Source organism: Muscardinus avellanarius, assembly GCF_963383645.1.
Source record: "Muscardinus avellanarius genome assembly, chromosome: 6".
NCBI lineage: Eukaryota > Metazoa > Chordata > Mammalia > Rodentia > Gliridae > Muscardinus > Muscardinus avellanarius.
Genome location: NC_137791.1, coordinates 132,411,194 through 132,429,000, shown reverse-complemented (window position 1 = coordinate 132,429,000; position 17,807 = coordinate 132,411,194).

Sequence of the window (17,807 nt, the reverse complement as noted above, 5' to 3'; positions counted from 1 at the left end):
GTGACATATGGGTGCATACCCCAAGACAGGGTACAACTAGATATGTTTGAGGTAGAGAAAGGAGAGCAGGGCCAGGGTTTCCTGGAGACTTCAGGCAGTTTCCAGGCAAGGGGAGGCCACAGTACAGACTTTGCACTGTATTCTAAAGGGCAAAAGGAGTCAGGCAGAAAGGAAGAGGAGGAATCAGGGACCCTCTAGCTAAAATCTTGGAATATTCCATTGCTCAGCCTTTTGAAAGCTAACAGAACCCACAGAGGAAGAAAGTTTTAAGTCCACAGAGGTGCTCACAGCTGAGCAAGATTTCTACCTGCCAGACATGTTTGGTTCTTTCCTTGGATTGTGCCCAGTGTCCTTCTGGGCTCTTCTTCCAGTCCCATTCAGTCATCATGCTTTATTCAAGGTCACAAATTACACTGTATTTAAGGAAAGCAGAGACGAATTCAGCAAGGGTAGCCAAGCAAAGAGAAGATGAACATTTAGCAGTTTTATTTTTATTTTAGGATGATCCAGAATAGAATCTTGGGGCTTTATCTATTTATAAACATAAGTACAATAAATATATGGCTTGATTCTTTCCCTATGGGATCAGTGTCAGTTTTAAAATTTTTCTTTTTGAGAAGTATGAAGTTGGAGAGGTAACGACGAATGATTCCATATGACTTTCATGGCTTCCTGTGGACAAGCAATAATAATGTCCATCATATGCCAGGCAAATCGCTTGATGTTTTACATACAGTAAGCTACTTAATTCCTATAGCTCTTGGGTGTTGGTATTATTATGAGGGAGATGAAAGGGGAAAAGAGGTAAATTCAGTAATGTTTATGACGGACATTCATAAACATATCCAAGTCAATCAGTAAGCCAAACTTGAGAAGTAGGGAGGGGAAAGGGAGCTGGGTGTAAATTGGGGAAGGGCTACATAAGTGATGTTTGCATACATAACTCTACCATCTTGTGCCCCATTGTTATGTATGACAACAATGCACTAATAAAAAAATTAAAAAAGAATCTGAGTCTTAGAGAAGTTAGGTGATTTATCCCAGTCTACCCAGAATAAAGCCAGTAATCCTGGCTAGCAGAGCTCTAAAGCGTGTGTCTTTCTTTGGTACTATAGTACATTTCCCCTTTTGTCATTAAGACCCTGTCTCAATAGATCCCAAATCAGACACTTTTATAAATGTCTCTATCTCCTTACCAGTGAACTGAAGAAGTAGGACATGACAACTGGAAGAGTGCTTCCTGTCTACATCACAGTATTTGCTTGGCCCCACAGAGCTCCAGAGCTTTTCTATTTACATTTCTTCACACTGATCCATTTTCTGCATCCCGTATGCAAAGTGAAACATGTTCATTCTCTCTCCAACTGCTCTTGAGGTTGTAATTCTTATCTTTATTGCTACCCCTGCAAGGAGGTGTAAATCACTATGCTTGTATTTTTGTTGGCTCTCTCTCTCTTCCTTTCTTTCTTTCAAAGTTAATCGAGTTACTTCCATGTAATTTTTTACAAAGTAAATTTCCAACTACCTTTAACCACAAATTAGTCATCACATAGGGCTTTTCGGGGGTTATATTAAGTCATCCATCACGGATGCTGTCGATAATAGTTAGCTTAGGCTAAATGTTTCCTTGTTCAGGGTATTTATCACATCCTGTAGCTGCCGTGCTTGTGAAAATAAAAGTCAAGGAGGGTGTGAACCTGCTCACAGGAGGCACAAGATAATGAGTGTGAACAAACTGACTAAACTGTAAAAGTCTCTGCAGTTGGGGTGGTTATTCTTGGCATTGATTCATTATTTGGCAGATCTATTACTAAACAGTGGGAGGAGGAAACAGGAAGTATTCTCGAGTTCACAGGTCAGTGGGGTGTGCGGGAGGAATATGGTTTTATGTCTGGGAATCAAGGCTCCCAATCTGGGACCTTAAATAAATCTCTTACCTCCCTTTCTTAGGCTCCTTATTTATAAAGAATGAATTGGAACCCCTACCCATAAAGATGTTTGTGAGTTGTAAATGACATGTTTGTGAAGCCCAATACATTCAGTAGATTTTGACTTCTCGCACAGATAACCTGGCTAGAACGTAGCATGGTCAATCTGGATACTCAGGGTTGGGATGGGGGGGAAGGGAAGTGGGGGGGGGCACCAAGCACTGTCTGAATGTATCCCATTTTCAATATGATCCACATAAAAATAAAAAACTCAAAAAATAATTTTAAAACAACAGCAACAACAAAAAAGAAAGAACTTTACAAAGAAATAGTTGGATTCACCTGGACCAATCATGTAACACCTTATGTCATGTGCCCTGAATCTTGGATATATCTGCTAACTGGATCCTTATATAGGCCCCATAAACGATGTTCTTTAATGAACTTTTTTGGATTTGGAATTGTTTGGTCTTGGTCTCACTCTGATCAATCCCAAACCATTTTTCTTCAGATGTAGCTCTTGACAGCATGTTCAATTTCATGCTCTCCTGGTGTTCATGATCTATCTGGACCCCAGTTCTGACTTAACATACTTTATAAACTGATGCTCAATAGAATGTTCCAGTAATTTTCATTATATTTGAAAAAAAATATCCAAATAAGTCCCCCATTTTTTCCATGGCCCATACTCCTACCAACTTGCTCTGTGGCTTCTTTTCCTGTCTTTCTTTTTGCCTGCCCAGCTCTAGAGACACAGTTCTTCCTGATGCTGTAGATCTCCCCACCCCACTCCCACCTCAGTCCAAGTACATGTTCCTCTCTCTGCCTCAAAATACTCTGTCTCTGGTTCTCTGCATAGCTTGTGCTTTGCCTATATATTTATATCTTTGCTCCAGTGTCATCCCCTAAAAAACTTGATCCTCATCATCCCATGTAAAGTACCTGAATACCATTCACTACCTTCTGTACTCTCACTTTGTTTTATTTGTCGTCAGGACATTTATGACTCTACTCTGTATCAACTAGGATTTTTGCCTTCTCTTTTTAAACTATAAACTAAAGTATAACAGATATTTTTTTTGGCTTGGTTCTTTATCACTAGCCCTAGAAAAATGACTGACACATAGTATGCATGTAAAATATAGTTGTTGAACCTGCAATCAATTAAACAGAGACTTTTATGAATATGTCACTGTTTTCGAGTTCAAGGGCTTGGAGGCAAACATTTGCTGAGCTATTGGCTGACCCCTTCCATACAGTTACTCTTTGAATTATAACCACATCATCCTCTATCAGGTAAGAGTTATTATTCCCACTTTGAGGATAAGAGAGAAAAAAGAAGTTCGGAAATCAGTTTTTCAGGTGCAAGACCGATGCATAAAGCATCTCAGTCTCCCTAACAGCAAGTACTCGGAAAGGATTTGTTATCTAGTCTAGAGTACTGGATCACACATGGGCTGATGAGCTCTGTGCTCATTGTGTTGATCTTGTTGTCGTCATCATCACAGTGTCATGATCACCTCTTTAGTACTGTCATTTACACTTAGGCAAATGAGTTTCATTTGTGCAGTTCAAAGTGACCCGTCTCTCCATAAAAATAGAAACTACCTCATTCTTTAAGGGAAGACAATGGATCACTTCCCACTTGAGCTTCTCCATGGCCACCTGATTCCTCATTCTCCTTTGGTTGTGATAAAAGTAGGAGGGAAGGGGGATATATATGAGAACAGTCTCTAACGGGAAGGAAACACTAAGTCCCCAAATGAAAAGACTAGCTGAGATAGGGACTGACGGGCAATCTCAGAGTGTGGTTGTTCTAGAGGAAGGAATGGATAGGAAGATACAAATACACGTGCTTAGTAGTCAGGTGCATCCAGATTCAAATCCAGATTCCCTGAACCTGCACAGAAGGTGATTGTCATAACCACTCCAAGACTACATTAATAATACGATGTCTATCAACAGATAAATGGATTACAAAACTGTGGGATATGTACACAATGGAATTTTACTAAGCCAAAAAGAAGAACAAAATTTTGTCATTTGTGAGAAAATGGCTGGAACTGGAGAACATTATGCTAAGTGAGATTAGTCATTCATAAAATGTTAAAAATCAGATGCTTTCCCTAATATGTGGAAGCTAGGGAGAAAAAAAAAAGAGGGGAATAGAAGGAACTCCAAACAAAGAAGGAGAAACCACAGATGAACAAACAAGGTGACCTAACTCAGGGGGATGGGATGGGGGAAAAGGAAAAGTCCCTAATATGCATGATGTACATTCACAAACATATCAAAGTCAATCACTAAGCCAAACATGAGAAAAAGAAAGAAGGGAGGGGATTGGGATAGGAATTAGGGAAAGGCTTAATGAGTCATGTGTGCATATATGCCTCTACCATCTTTTACTTCATTAAGATGTATGATTACGATGCAACCATAAAATAATAAGAACATAATGCATGTTTAGTATGATTATTTAGAGGGTTATGTTAAATTACACATGTAGAAAAGTCAGTAGAGAATTAAACTTAGCTCATGCCAAGAACAACTGCAGCTACTGCCATTACATAGCTTTGTGCTCTCCCTGTATATTAAGAAGTTGAAGCTTTGAGAGGTTATGTAACTTGCCCAAGGTCATAGGAAGGCTTTCTCTTCTGTAGAGAAGGTCCACAGAGTCCCTCTTGAGTCTCTGCACCATGAAGTGCTGATCTTTTACTGCTTTATTGTTACTGTTGTTCTTGGTACATAGTAAGTACTTGAGAGATGAATGATTCAATAATAACATCAAAATATCATTTATAATAATTTTTTATTAATTTACAAAAGATTTACTAAATTCTTACTATATCCTTCAATGTCCTTAACTCAGGAGAAAACCAGAGGTGGCAATAGCACTCTTGCCTTCATGGAACTTATACTCTATTTCCAGATATGTATATTATAGATTGGATCTAATAGTTTCTTTTCATTGATTTTGATAAATTAAAACTGAAAACATTTTATTTTATACTTTCCAGTTCACTACTTTTATTCCAAGAACAATTTTCATTTCAATTTCTCTCCTTACCAGTGTCACTGAACAGATTACTCTTAAATACCCAACAAGAGGAAACACACAGGTTCTTTCTTTTGATGAATACATAATGATTTTTAATCTATTTTTGGAAACATCATCTTTTCGGTATAAATAGATTTTCTATATAATGTTTTAAAGAAATGGACAACTAAGGCATGTACAAAGAAGCTCTGTGTCAATATTTCAAACTGTTCCCAAAAAATTTTAGGTCTTGTTCTAGAAACAGTGTTCCTTTACTGCTATTAAGCATTGTCTCTGAAGTGCGACATAGAGATAGGCTATTTTTGTATATAAGACAGGATAAATATAGTAGGCTAAGTCAGCACATACAAAAAGAGATCAATTTGTCAACAGATACATAGTTATGGAATAAGCATAATATTGTCCCCTTAATTACAGTTCTTCTTTTTATGGTTTCAGTTATTTGCAGTCAACTCTGGTCCCAAAACATTAAATAGAAAATTCTGTAAATGTAGACTATCATTCTGAGTAATGTCACACAATATTGTACTGCCCTTCATTCTGCTCAGGGTCATGAATTATCCCTCTTCCAGTGTACCCATCCTCTCTATGCTGCCCATCAGATAGTTACCTAGTAACCGCATTGATGAACTATTGTGGCATCACAGTAATTGGGTTTAGGTGGCCCTAATGAAAGAAGCTAATGCTATGTTACTGTCTACACCATTCACTTCACCTCAAATCCTCACATTGTCATTGTGTCAACCCACATAATCCCTGTAAGACAAGAGGTAGTAAAATATAATATTTTAGAGAGAGAGAGAGAGAGAGAGAGAGAGAGAGAGAGAGAGAGAAATCAGAGAGAGAGAATACTCACAAGTAACTTTTATTAAAGTATGTTGTCATAACTGTTCTATTATAACAAATGACTATTATTGACATTACTGTAACTAATTTATGAGTAAACATTTTCATAGGTATATATGTATGTATGTATGTATGTATGTATGTATGTATGTATGTATAAGATATAACATAGTGTGTTCAGAATTTGGTATTATCCACACTTTCAGACATCCGCTGTGAGTCTGAAAAGGTGTCCCTTACAGATAAAGGTTATGGCTAAGGTTATGGCTATACCTACTGTATGCAAGACTGTTGCAGGTGTTGGTACAAGTAAAAGAGAGCTAATTTTTGCCCTCAGTAAGCTTATCATCTAAAGGAAGAAACAGAGGTAAATATGCCAAAAAATTATAAAAAGTTAAGTCCTGATAAGCATTAGGTAAGTATATTATGAAAAAGAGAAACTTTGTTGAAATGACCAAATATTTTTTTTTAGCTGGGGGTGGGATGTTCTGAGGTGACATTTATGTTGACTGAAGGATGAGAAGAAGGGAGTTATGTGAAAATCTGAGGGAGAGTACTTGAAATAGAAGAAAAGCAGACACAGAGGATCTGGAGTAAATGCAGCCAGTGGGTAGAAAGAGGGTCAGCATGGATGAGCGAGGGAGTGGCTGGACATAAAGTTCATGATAGAAGCAGGTGCCAAATCATGAAAGGCCTCGGAAGACAGAATCAGAGCTCGGGCACGGCTTTGTACATGGCTTTCATATCTGTTTAGAAAACCTGCTCAATCCAGCTTCTGTGAGAAGAGAAGACTGCAGGGCTCCTGTGTGGACAGGAGAATCATAGCCAGGGTGTTGACACTGGACTGTGCTAACCTGCATTCAGATCTCAGGGGTAAAGATGGTTCAAAAAGGCATGATTTGGGATTTTTGAAGAAGAGTGTTTTAGTCAGCTTTCTGTCACTGGTCCCAAAATACTTGACAAACAATTTCGATGATAAAAAGTATATTTGGGATTACAGGTTTGAAATTTAAGTCCATTGTTGGCTGGCTCCAAGGCTCTCACCTCGTGGCAGTTGAGAGCAGGAAGAGTAATAGGAAGGGAGTAGGGACATCTATAGTCCCAAAGGTCATATCCTAAATAGCGCACCTCCTTCAGCCATATTCCAATGCTGAACCTTGCTTCACTGGGAACATTATTTCCACAGGTGAGCTTTAAGGGGGCATTCCAGACCCAAATTATAACAGAGAGCTCACGGGACTTGCTGATGGACAGGATCAACGTCACAGAGATTGAAAAATGTCAAAAATTGCTTTTCTCTTGGGGCCTGATAACAGGATTGATGCTGATACTATTTGGTGGGATTGAGAGGACTAGGGGAGAATGGATTTTGGTGGAGTAGAGGCTGCATGGGGAACATGTACTCATCTTAGTCAAATTGAGTTTAGGCCCCACTGGATCTGTAGGTGGGGATGCTGCAAAGACATTTGTTAACACATGACCTATAACTCCAGGAAAACCTCAGGGCTAAAATACATGCATATATATATATATATATATATATATATATATATATATATATATACATAGACATATTTGAGAGCTTTTCTGTATTGATGCTATTTAAAGAAAATAAATTATATGAAGCACCTAAGTAAAGATAGTTGGGAAAAATAATAAAAGATTTGAGGTTGGAACTCTAGAAACTTTACATTTCATGCATTTGGCAGAGAGAAAAGAGCATTAAAAGCCCAGGAGAGCGATTTAGGATAAAACAATGTAAGAGACATATCATTTTCTAAATTTCCTTCCTGGTAGATCCTTGTGAAATCTTGTGTTCTCATTCTTTCATTTACTAGCGCATTTGACATGGTCCCACTTGCCCTTGCTCTGCCCCCAGCTACCTTGTATCAGCAGGCCTTGAATTTCTATTCTGGATCCATTTCTGTTTTGACTAATATTCCCATAAACATCTGGGTCTTGCTTTGACTTGGGATCTATTTAGATACTCCAGTATTTGTGAATTTAAAATATTTAAGCATTTTCTGGGCCAGAATCACAGGTTTTCAAATAATGAATTGGAAGAAAAAATCAAAATAGAAAACACTATATAATTAAAAACTATCTGGTTGTATTCATTAATATTTCCATCCAGCTGATAGTATTTCTGTACATACTTTAAGGAGGTAGGAATGAGCTTTTAATCTTCAGGTCTTTTCTGTTCCTGGTGCGTAAGGGTGAAAGATGATGTCTTATAGGTAGAAATCTGCAGACATTTGTCAGAACACCTTGAGCAAAAATATATTTGAGATTATTAGTCTCTCATGTAGCAGATGCAATATGCCGGTACTAATATTAATAATAGTGATAAATCAATTAACAGTAAACGAGAGTTACTCCATGGTAGAAAATGAAATGAAGATATCTAGTAAATTTTCCAAAGTAACTTAGAGGCAGGTATTATTATTTTTTCAATGTTTCAGCAAAAAAAAACCCTAAAACTCATAAAATTCAATATATTCCCACAATCCTATAAAATGAAGTGGCTGGGCTGCAAATTGAACTTAGATTGTTTGACTTAAGGCCGGTTCTTTACGCTAATTTTCAAATTAGCTAAAGAGCATGTTGAACTGCACTCTTGGATGCTGCAGATCTAGGAGGATTCCTGGGTGTCTGCATTTCTGAAAGCTCTCTCAGGGGGCCACAGCTACTGGTCCAGGGACCACTCTTTGAGCATCCAGTTTCCAAGCCTCTGTGTTCCACAACCTGTTATGACCTGGTGACATGTCTCCTGTCCTAGGAGTGTGGAGCATGTGTATACCAAGATAATGGGCATGGGATGAAGCATCCTAAGTACTTCCTTCCTGACTGCCTAGGGGAACTCATATCTAAAAGTTACCATCTCAACTCTTCATTTCTTAAGTCCAAAGGAAGGAAGGTTAGATTTCAGTTACCTTGTATGGTGACTGGGTTATTACACAGAGCCAAGTAAAAATACATACTAATCATGTTTTGACTAAAAATAAAATCCAGAAACGAAAGGAATTTTGAACTGAGTCAGGAATCTTCCAGTTTGTACCTTTGTGCATAATATCAAGAAAAACTGCACTCAGCTTTTACAGACCTCACCATAAATTACATTTTCTATGTGTGCATGGTAATTTTATGTTTCCTGAGGTATTTTTCTGTTCACTAAACCTGAAATCCTTAAAGCCTTATCTCCTTTTCCTTCACCCTGCTCATAACATAGGCTAAGGTTCCTCTGCTTCTCAGAGGGAGAAAAAGAAAGCCCAGATAATTTCAGCGATTTGCCCAAGGTCCCCCTGAGAATAAGAGATGAAAGAGGGAAGTCGACTTCTGCTCCTGACTCCTGGCTCACGACTCTATCTCCCTTACCACACTGTTTTTTCTGTGTGACAGGCATTCTTTCTAAGGGAACAGAAAGCTGATCAAAGGGATGGGATTAACAACCTTAAAAACTTGAAAAAAAAGATTCCTGAAGAATAGGTAATACAGAACTATACTACACTGCTCCCATTAATTTAAGTATGATGTTCGGTTCATCACTACGTCATGCTGGCTGGGTCTCAGACCCTCTTCAGCGTTATCCTACCCATTAACTCACAGACGAGAACCTCTAATTCTGCATATACAGGAATGATGGACATGTGTTGGGTCATTTAAGATGCTGTTCCACCTAAGTTAGAGGAGAGTTCGACATTTTAAAAATAACCTAGAGGCATTAAATTAAATTTTAGGTTTTTATTATTATATATGTGTACATGTGCTATTATAGGTTATAAGGCATATCTCTGTGCCTGTAATGCTAATCAAGTATCTCTCTTTCTTGAATCTGTCCTGCTGTCCAGCCCTCTTAAAGTAAATCTGAGTTTTATCCACAGTTTTTTTTCTGAGAATCTAGTCATCATTTTTGGCGTACACAACAATCTTACCTCATAATTAGCCCAAGATAGAATGTTCATATATGGAGCCTGGAGCTTGGCTCATTGAGGTCAGTCTGAACGGGCTGCTTTTCAAATTCCACCCACTTTTTTCTGGCTTTGTTAACTGGCATTATGGAAATGCAGATGAGACTGAAGCTCTTTGGTAAGGGTCCAAGTTAAGGGTGCAGAATCCTTTCCTGAATCACCAAGGTCAGAGCCTGACATCAGTGACAAGGTCAGAGCCACCTTTTGACATAAGCAATCCAGAGGATAGTACATCTGGACATACAAAACAAAACTAAACCAGAGGGAAACTGTTTAGGTTCGTGATACATTCACAAAGCCCAGTGTCAGGGTTACAGAACAGGGAATAAACATGAAGGTAAAAGTTCAGGAGCTAAGAACACAGGAATGAAGACATGATGCAAAAAAATCAAAACAAGGATATCTAAGATCTGGCATGAAACATGTTTGAGGACACCAGAATTCCACCATATTAAGGGCAAGCTGTAGAGTGCCAGGTGGATTGTCCTGAGGGAGAGGTCATTTTGAATTTGAAGCATCTCAGCAGGTTCCTTCTTCATGAGGTTCTACATTTTTATTATAGGATAATATGGCAAATCGTTCTGTTTCTATCATATGAGTTAGCAAAGTCCTTGGAACACAAATGGTACTCGATGTGTATGTACTGCCTGTATTTCTTCTATTTTGTGCACATGATGCTTCACTGAAGAAACCTGTTTATGATCAGATTAAAATTCAAAGATCCAGTGGCAATATCAGCTATGTAAATTAAGTTTATTCGACCTTGATTTTGAATATCAGTTAGCATGCCCTCTTTAGGGTTCATCTTTCCAAGTTTGACCTAACATTTCTGTATGCTAGCTATGTGGCCTGGGAAACTTATGTGATCTCACTGTACTTTCATGTCTTGTCATGAAAAAGAAATGGCTCTCCCTAACTTTTATGAGCTATCATGGAGTATGCATGATTGCAAAATATTCAAAATATTGTCTAGAGCTTAGTAAGGAGCTTACCAAGTATTACTGTGTTTATTAATTACAGTCATATAATGATTGCATCTGCCAGAGTTAAACCTGAGAAACACAACCTCCAGGATGTGTGTATGTATGTATTTGTGTGTATGTATAAGTATGTGTGTGTATGTATGTAAGTAGATAGATAGCATTATAGGATATATTGCAGAAAATTGGTCTTTTATGATTGTGGAACTGGCTAAATGCTACCTGTAAGGGGATCTTCACATTTGGTGTTGGATTCTAAAATTCACATGTAGGCATTTGCAAACGGAAGGTTATGAGCAGTCAGGGACCCACAAGTATGAGATGAAAACCCCTGGGTTATACCAAAATTGAATCCCATTCTTGTTTCCTCTGACCTTGGTGGTAGGAAGGGCATCTTGCAGAACCTAGGAGAAATCATCTCAGAGCTAAACATACACCAGACCTGGAGGTAGAGAAGGCAAAGGAGGAATCCCAGAGAAAGCTGAGCAATTATAGCCTCAGCGGCTGCTTGATACCAATTAAGCAAGTCAGCAGATCAGCAACAAAATGTAGGAGCTAAAAATGGCTTCCCTGCACCCTCAAAAATCTCCTAAGAATCCTCTTTGTGGCCATACTAACTGGAAAAAAACATGAGGAAGGAAATCTGGGAAATGTAGTTCAGCCCAGCCAAATGAGCTGACAACAAAACCACCATTAAAAGAGAGCAAGCTAGGGAGAAAATGGGTCATAGTAGGAACTCTAGATGAAAAAGAATAAACCTCAGATGAGCAAATAAGGTGACCTGAAGGGGATGGGAGGGAGGAAGAGGGAAATTTCATAATGTACATGATGTACATTGACAAACATATCGATCGGTCACTAAGACAACATGAAAAGGAGGGAGGGGAGAAGGAATGGGGTGAGGATTGGGGAACGGCTAAATGACTGATGTGTGCATGTATGCCTTTACCATCTTGTACCCCATTAAGATGGACGACTACATCGCATCATTAAAAAAAAGACAAACTGAATGAGTTTAACTAATTGAATGAAATGTAAGCCCATTCAAATATCTTATCACTGGCAATTTAAATGATGATTGTGACAGAAAATTAATGTATTAGGATATTAAAAATTCTTAGAGGTTAGTACTGGGGTCACAAGACCAAAGAATTATCTTCTATCTAGTCTCCTCCTTCTATCATTATACCCTTAGTGAAACTTAAATTTGAGTTTCCATAGCAGTTCAGGACTTGTGCAATGGATCGACAAAGTCAGAAGAGACCCAGAGCCTTCTAGCTTTCTGCTCCATCTTGTGTATGTAATTCTTTTTACTAAAGTTGCAAACTTGCTCTCTGTTCCCTGTCATTGATTCCATATTCCAATCAGAATGGAGGAAGAAATAAGGCAGAAAAAGGTTTCTATGGCTAGGAAACTAATCTTTCTGAGGAACCAGTACGAGACCACAGTTCATGTCACACTGGCACAACAGCATCAGATATACAACCCTGGCAGCAGAGAAGGCAGGATTTATAGGTTTGGTTTCCTCCTCCTCTTCCTCCTCCTCTTCCTCCTCCTCCTCCTCCTCCTCCTTCTTCTCTTCTTCTTCTTCTTCTTCTGGATATGCTACCACTTCAAATAAATTATTGTTCTCTAAGAAGAAGCACAAAGAGAGATACTAGATTAGTAAATACCATTGACCCCCAGCAGGGAAAAGATTAGAAAGAGGGAGATTAGCAAGAAGTTAAGAGGAAAGAATAGTTTCTTAGAGCATGCTTGTCTTGATACAAGTAGTTCAAGTGGTAATGTTGAGGTATAGTGAATGTAGAACAGATGGACTCAATGTAGAGAAGTCTGAAAAAGAGAAAAAAAAAAAAGAAACACCTAATGAGTCACCCTTGCTTGGGGATCGGTCTTGTGTGCTGCCCTGGCTGACCTTGGAGACAGTCCTACAGGACTCAGGTTTCAGGTTTGTCTCTTATAGTGATGCAGCTAGACCCTAGGAAGATTTGACGACAACAAATAACTATATTGCACTTTGAATGATTCCATTTTATAAGGTAAAATAATAAGAGCAATCTTGACGAGTGATTGGCTGTGCACTAAATGAAGTATGATGTGAAACCAAAGAAGTGGGGAAAGCAGGTTTGGGGTGTGATATAATCCCAATCCCAGCAGTGATGCTCACTGCTTGTGCCTGCGAGTGAGCTGACTGTTTAAGCTTCAACTTCCTCCAACCTGAGATGGGGAGGTTGACGTCTTTGTCCTAGACTTATTTTGAAAATAACTTGGAATCTGGTGTAAGATGGTATGGCTTCATCCACTGCTTCCTGACCTGGTAAATACCTTCTATTTCTTTGCCTCATACTCACACAGAGACCTAGAGGCAAATTGGTGTTGTAGAAAGAGCTAGAATTTCATATCACAGGAAATGTTTCAAAATCTACTTCTCATCAGCGACGTGACTCTGAGTAACTCCACTTCTCCTGCCATGGTTCTCACAAATGCAAAACAGGGGTAGTGATACATTTATGGGGCTTACTCAGAGGCTGATGCTTGGTAAAAGAATCAAGTAAACTTAATAAAGATGTTACGTATTATTTACATATTATATATAATATATATTATAGTTAATGTATAGTTTGTGTAAGATATATAGAATATGCAGATATAAAACACAAAACTGAAGCTCAAGACATGGCCCCTACAGGCTACTCTTAGTCCATTCATTCTATATAGATAAATAAGAGACATAGTATAGATCAATGTTTTTAGCTCGCAGCTATTATTTTTTAAACTATACTTTTATTGGTGCATAGTAATTATACATTATGCCAAGATGTAGAGTTGTATATTAATACATTCACACATGTAATTAATTAATACATGTAATATATTAATACATGGACTTCTGAAGATTAAAGAAATTGGTGAATTTCTCTCTGGATCCCACCCCACTTTTCACTCTCTCTGTCCGTGTTACTTAGGTCAGTAGTTATATTGTCATATAGGGCATAGCATCACTTGGACCATCTCCTTCCCTGGTTCTACTTTCTCCCACCTCCCTCCCTTAATTTCCTTCCACTATAGGCCAGCTTCTCAGCCCAGGCCTGGCTGGGAAACTTTTGTTAAGCCCACTTTGTGAGTCTCTTTCGAGACCTCTTGTGTCCCGTTCTGGTCCCTCTCCCTGGAACAGGTGAAATGTGGTCAATGTATTCAATGGTGCCCTTATGAATATAATAAATCCTGGAAAGATTTTAGCTAGAGGAGAACAAAAGGAAGAAAGGGACGAAGAGGAAGAAGAGGGTCATGTAGAGATTAGTCAGAAAAGAAGGGATGGATTTCCCTTAAGCCGAATTTCAGTGTTGACAAATGAGTCATGAAGATAGACAGCTTCTATTTTACATGACACAGAAGAACCCCTCCCTGTTCAATCTGTTTCCCACTTAGGGACGTCAGTATAAATCAGGATTGAGAGGAGTCTGTGAAGGCAACAAGCAGGGTTTGGCACCTGACAGGAAGACTGTCCGGGACTTTAGTCATGTCTTACATTTAGAAAGCCTCCTGTCATCAGACTAATCACAGATCCTTTTCCTTGTGACTAATGGGTAGCTTTCTTTAATCTCCAGAAACCTCTGATCAATTAACTGCTATTTAAACCAATCAAGGAAATTGAGATATGGGGTGTAATTCGCTTTCTGAAGGTTACACACAACATCAGTTGGCAGAGGATCCTAAAGTGGAATTCAGGGCAGAACTGATAGAAATGGGAATAATTGGAAAGAGAGGCTTTCAGGTGACAAGAGATGAGGATAGCACCAGGCATGACGCACGTTCCCCTGGGCAGAGGCAGAGTGTCTCCTTAAAGGGAGCCCGCTTCTTTGATCAATTAAGTGGTGTTCATGCTAACATTCTTCTTAGGACATTTTTACATCTCTTATTTGCCTCTAGCATAGGATACGGCCTCATCATCTATCCACTTAAACTCTTTGAATCACTGTGAGGAATTCACTATACAACCCATGTGAAGATCTGATGGTGATTATTTCAAACTAACATACATGCATGTGCACGTGCGCGTGCACACACACACACACACACACACACACATATTAGCTGTGATTATTATTGTTATCTGCTCCTAAATTCTATTAGCAAAAACTTGTTGGTTTTACCAAAATAAAACCAGGATTTTTCCCTTATTATTCTGTCTAATTGTTAATATATAGTCTTCTCTCTTTTTTTTTTTTTCACCTTGTAATGGCCTTAACACATTCCTTGTGTTCAGCCCCATACCTGTCTTCTTTAGTTGAGTGCCCTTCAGCCCTATGGTCCACAGCTGGACATCTCTTCCCCAGAGTTCTCTTCCAGAGAACTTACAAACCTCTGACTAAGTATTCATATAACTAAGTTAGTATTCATGTAACTTGCTCTTCTGTGTGAAGAGATGAGTCCCGCCCACAGGGACACCTGGCCACATTTCCTCCTTAGCCGATCTCAGCCTGTGACTTACTTTTTCTGTATATGTGGTGTTGCAGAAAGCCAGCTATCGTCTATGGCGTGACAGCTTTGGTTGGTATATGAATTTCCTGTGATTGCTGTAACAAGTTACCAAGTTGTAGCATCTTAAGAACAACAAGTATTGATTTTCTTAGAGTTCTGGAAATCAGACATCTGAAGTGGACCTACATCAAGATGTGAGAACAGCATATTCCTGCTAACACCCAAAGGATGGTCCATTCCTTGCTTTTTCCATCTTCTAGGGACTGGTTACATCCCTTGGTTCATGGCCCCCTCCTCCATCTGAAAGACAGAAATTTAGTGTCTTCAAGTCTTTTCAACTCTGAACTATGATTTGGCCTCACTTATTCTTTTACTACAATGCCCCTTCTCTTTCTCTCTCTCTCACACTCTCTCTCTCTCTTTCTTGAACAAAGGAATTTTCTACTTCTGATATATACTCTCAGCCCTTATTATTTTTTATTTTGATACTGGATATCATTCAATTTCTGATCAGATCACAAAGTTGCTAAGGCTGGTTTCAAACCTATGACCCTGCTTTCTCAGCCTCCCAAGTCCTAGGATTAAAGGCACGGCCGGCCCCTCTTTTACTTAGAAGGCACTTTATTTATATTTTTTCCACACAGATAACCCAGAATAATTTTTATCTCTGTGTTGTTAGCTAAATTAAACCATCAAAACCCCTTTTACTAGATGAGGTAATATATACAGGTTCTAGGGCTTATATGGGTATAACTGTGGGAACAAAAAGCAATAACAAATGCTTATTAACAATTGTTGTGGACCAAAAAAAAAAGTGGCTAATCCTGGTACCACAGAATGTGACTGAATTTGGAGTGTTTACAAAAGCAAAAGTGAGTTCATAAGGGTGGTACAGCATGAATTAAGAAGAAATAGAAGAGGGAATTTGGGGTGGGAATGCAGACTGAAAAGATGATGTGAAGTTCCAGGAAGAAGATGCCATTTGCAAGCCAAGGAGAGGGGCTTGGAATAGATCTTTCCCTCACAGCCCTCAGAGGGAAGAAAACTTGTTTACATCTTGATCTCTACCTTCCAGTAGGCAAAACCACCTAGTCTGTGATACATTGTTAGGGCAGTCCTAGAAAACTACTGTTAACTATTAACAACTCTAAATTTTTACAAGGAGAGTGGATAATGTATTTTTGTTTGTTATTTTCACTGAAATAATTTCTCAATATTTTTTCTAGACTGAGAAATTAGAGCCATTCTCTGATTTAGTAATTTGACATTCTTGGTCTTTTGAATTACAGGAGCTAATTTTTGCATATATGTAATACATTATCTCTATCAAGAATTGTGATTCTAGCCAGATGTGGTGGTGTTTACCTGAAATCCCAGTACTTGGGGAGATGAGATAGGAGAATCACTGGTTTGCAAAGATAGCTTCAGAAACTTAGCAAAACTTTCAGCAACCTAGCAAGATATATTTCAAAACAAAATAAAAATTAAAAACCTACGATAAAGCTCAATGATATAAAGCATCTGGGTTCAATCCTCAGTATCACACACATACACACAAAAAAATTTGTGTGTTATAAATTAGACTTCCTAGCATGGCCAACAAATGACTCTGTGACAGTGGTAAAATTGTATTATCTTTTTGAGCTTGTTTTTTTATCTGTATAATGGGAAGAAAAAAGAGGGAGGTCAGTTAATTAGAACCTAGAGTTGCCTTGCTGATTCCATGAATTAATGCATACAAAGTATTCAGAACAGAACTTGCCAGCAGTAATGATTGCTTAAGTGCTATCAGTGACTGTGGTGTTCTGCAAGCTTCTTGCAAGGATCGTAAAGTGTTTTCAGTGCCCTTGGCTGGGCACTTATTACTTACTGTCATTACAATAGCCTCCTGTCTTTTAACACCCATGCCATCTCCTCCAGACAGCTACTACAAGTCTGTCATGTCACACTAATTGCATTGTCTATTATTTTAAAATTTATTGTCTATCTTCCCTCCTCCACTACCACTGCTGGAATTAATCACAGCTTCCTCCTTCACTTCTGGTATAAATCCTGGCACATGGTGTTCAAAAACAGGTGCTAAATAAATGACCACTATTTGGAAAGTTTCTCTTCTTAATGGATCCATGCGATCCAACCAGAACTAGAGTTTCAGGGTAAGTAGAGCTGAGGAAGGATAGAAAATAAAACCCTTTTGAAGTTTATATGAAAGGCTAAGTGTCTTCTATGTGTCCATCTTCCTCAATAAGAATACATGTTCCCTGAGTTAAAGATCATGTCATTTGTCTGGACTCTCACAATCAGGCATAGGACTGGGCGTTAGTCAACGACTCTAGTTTATACTATGATCGTATTCCCCTAAATTGTAGTGGTGAAAATAACAGAAATATGTTTCTCATTGACAAAGTTTATTTCATATCCTGGTACCTCCAGAGCAGCGGTACTTCACATGGGTGTGTATTATTTCTGCTCAACAAATGCATTTCCAGGATTGTGGAGTCTGAAGAAGGGCAGATGGAGAGTGAGGGGTAGTCACTGGCTTCCT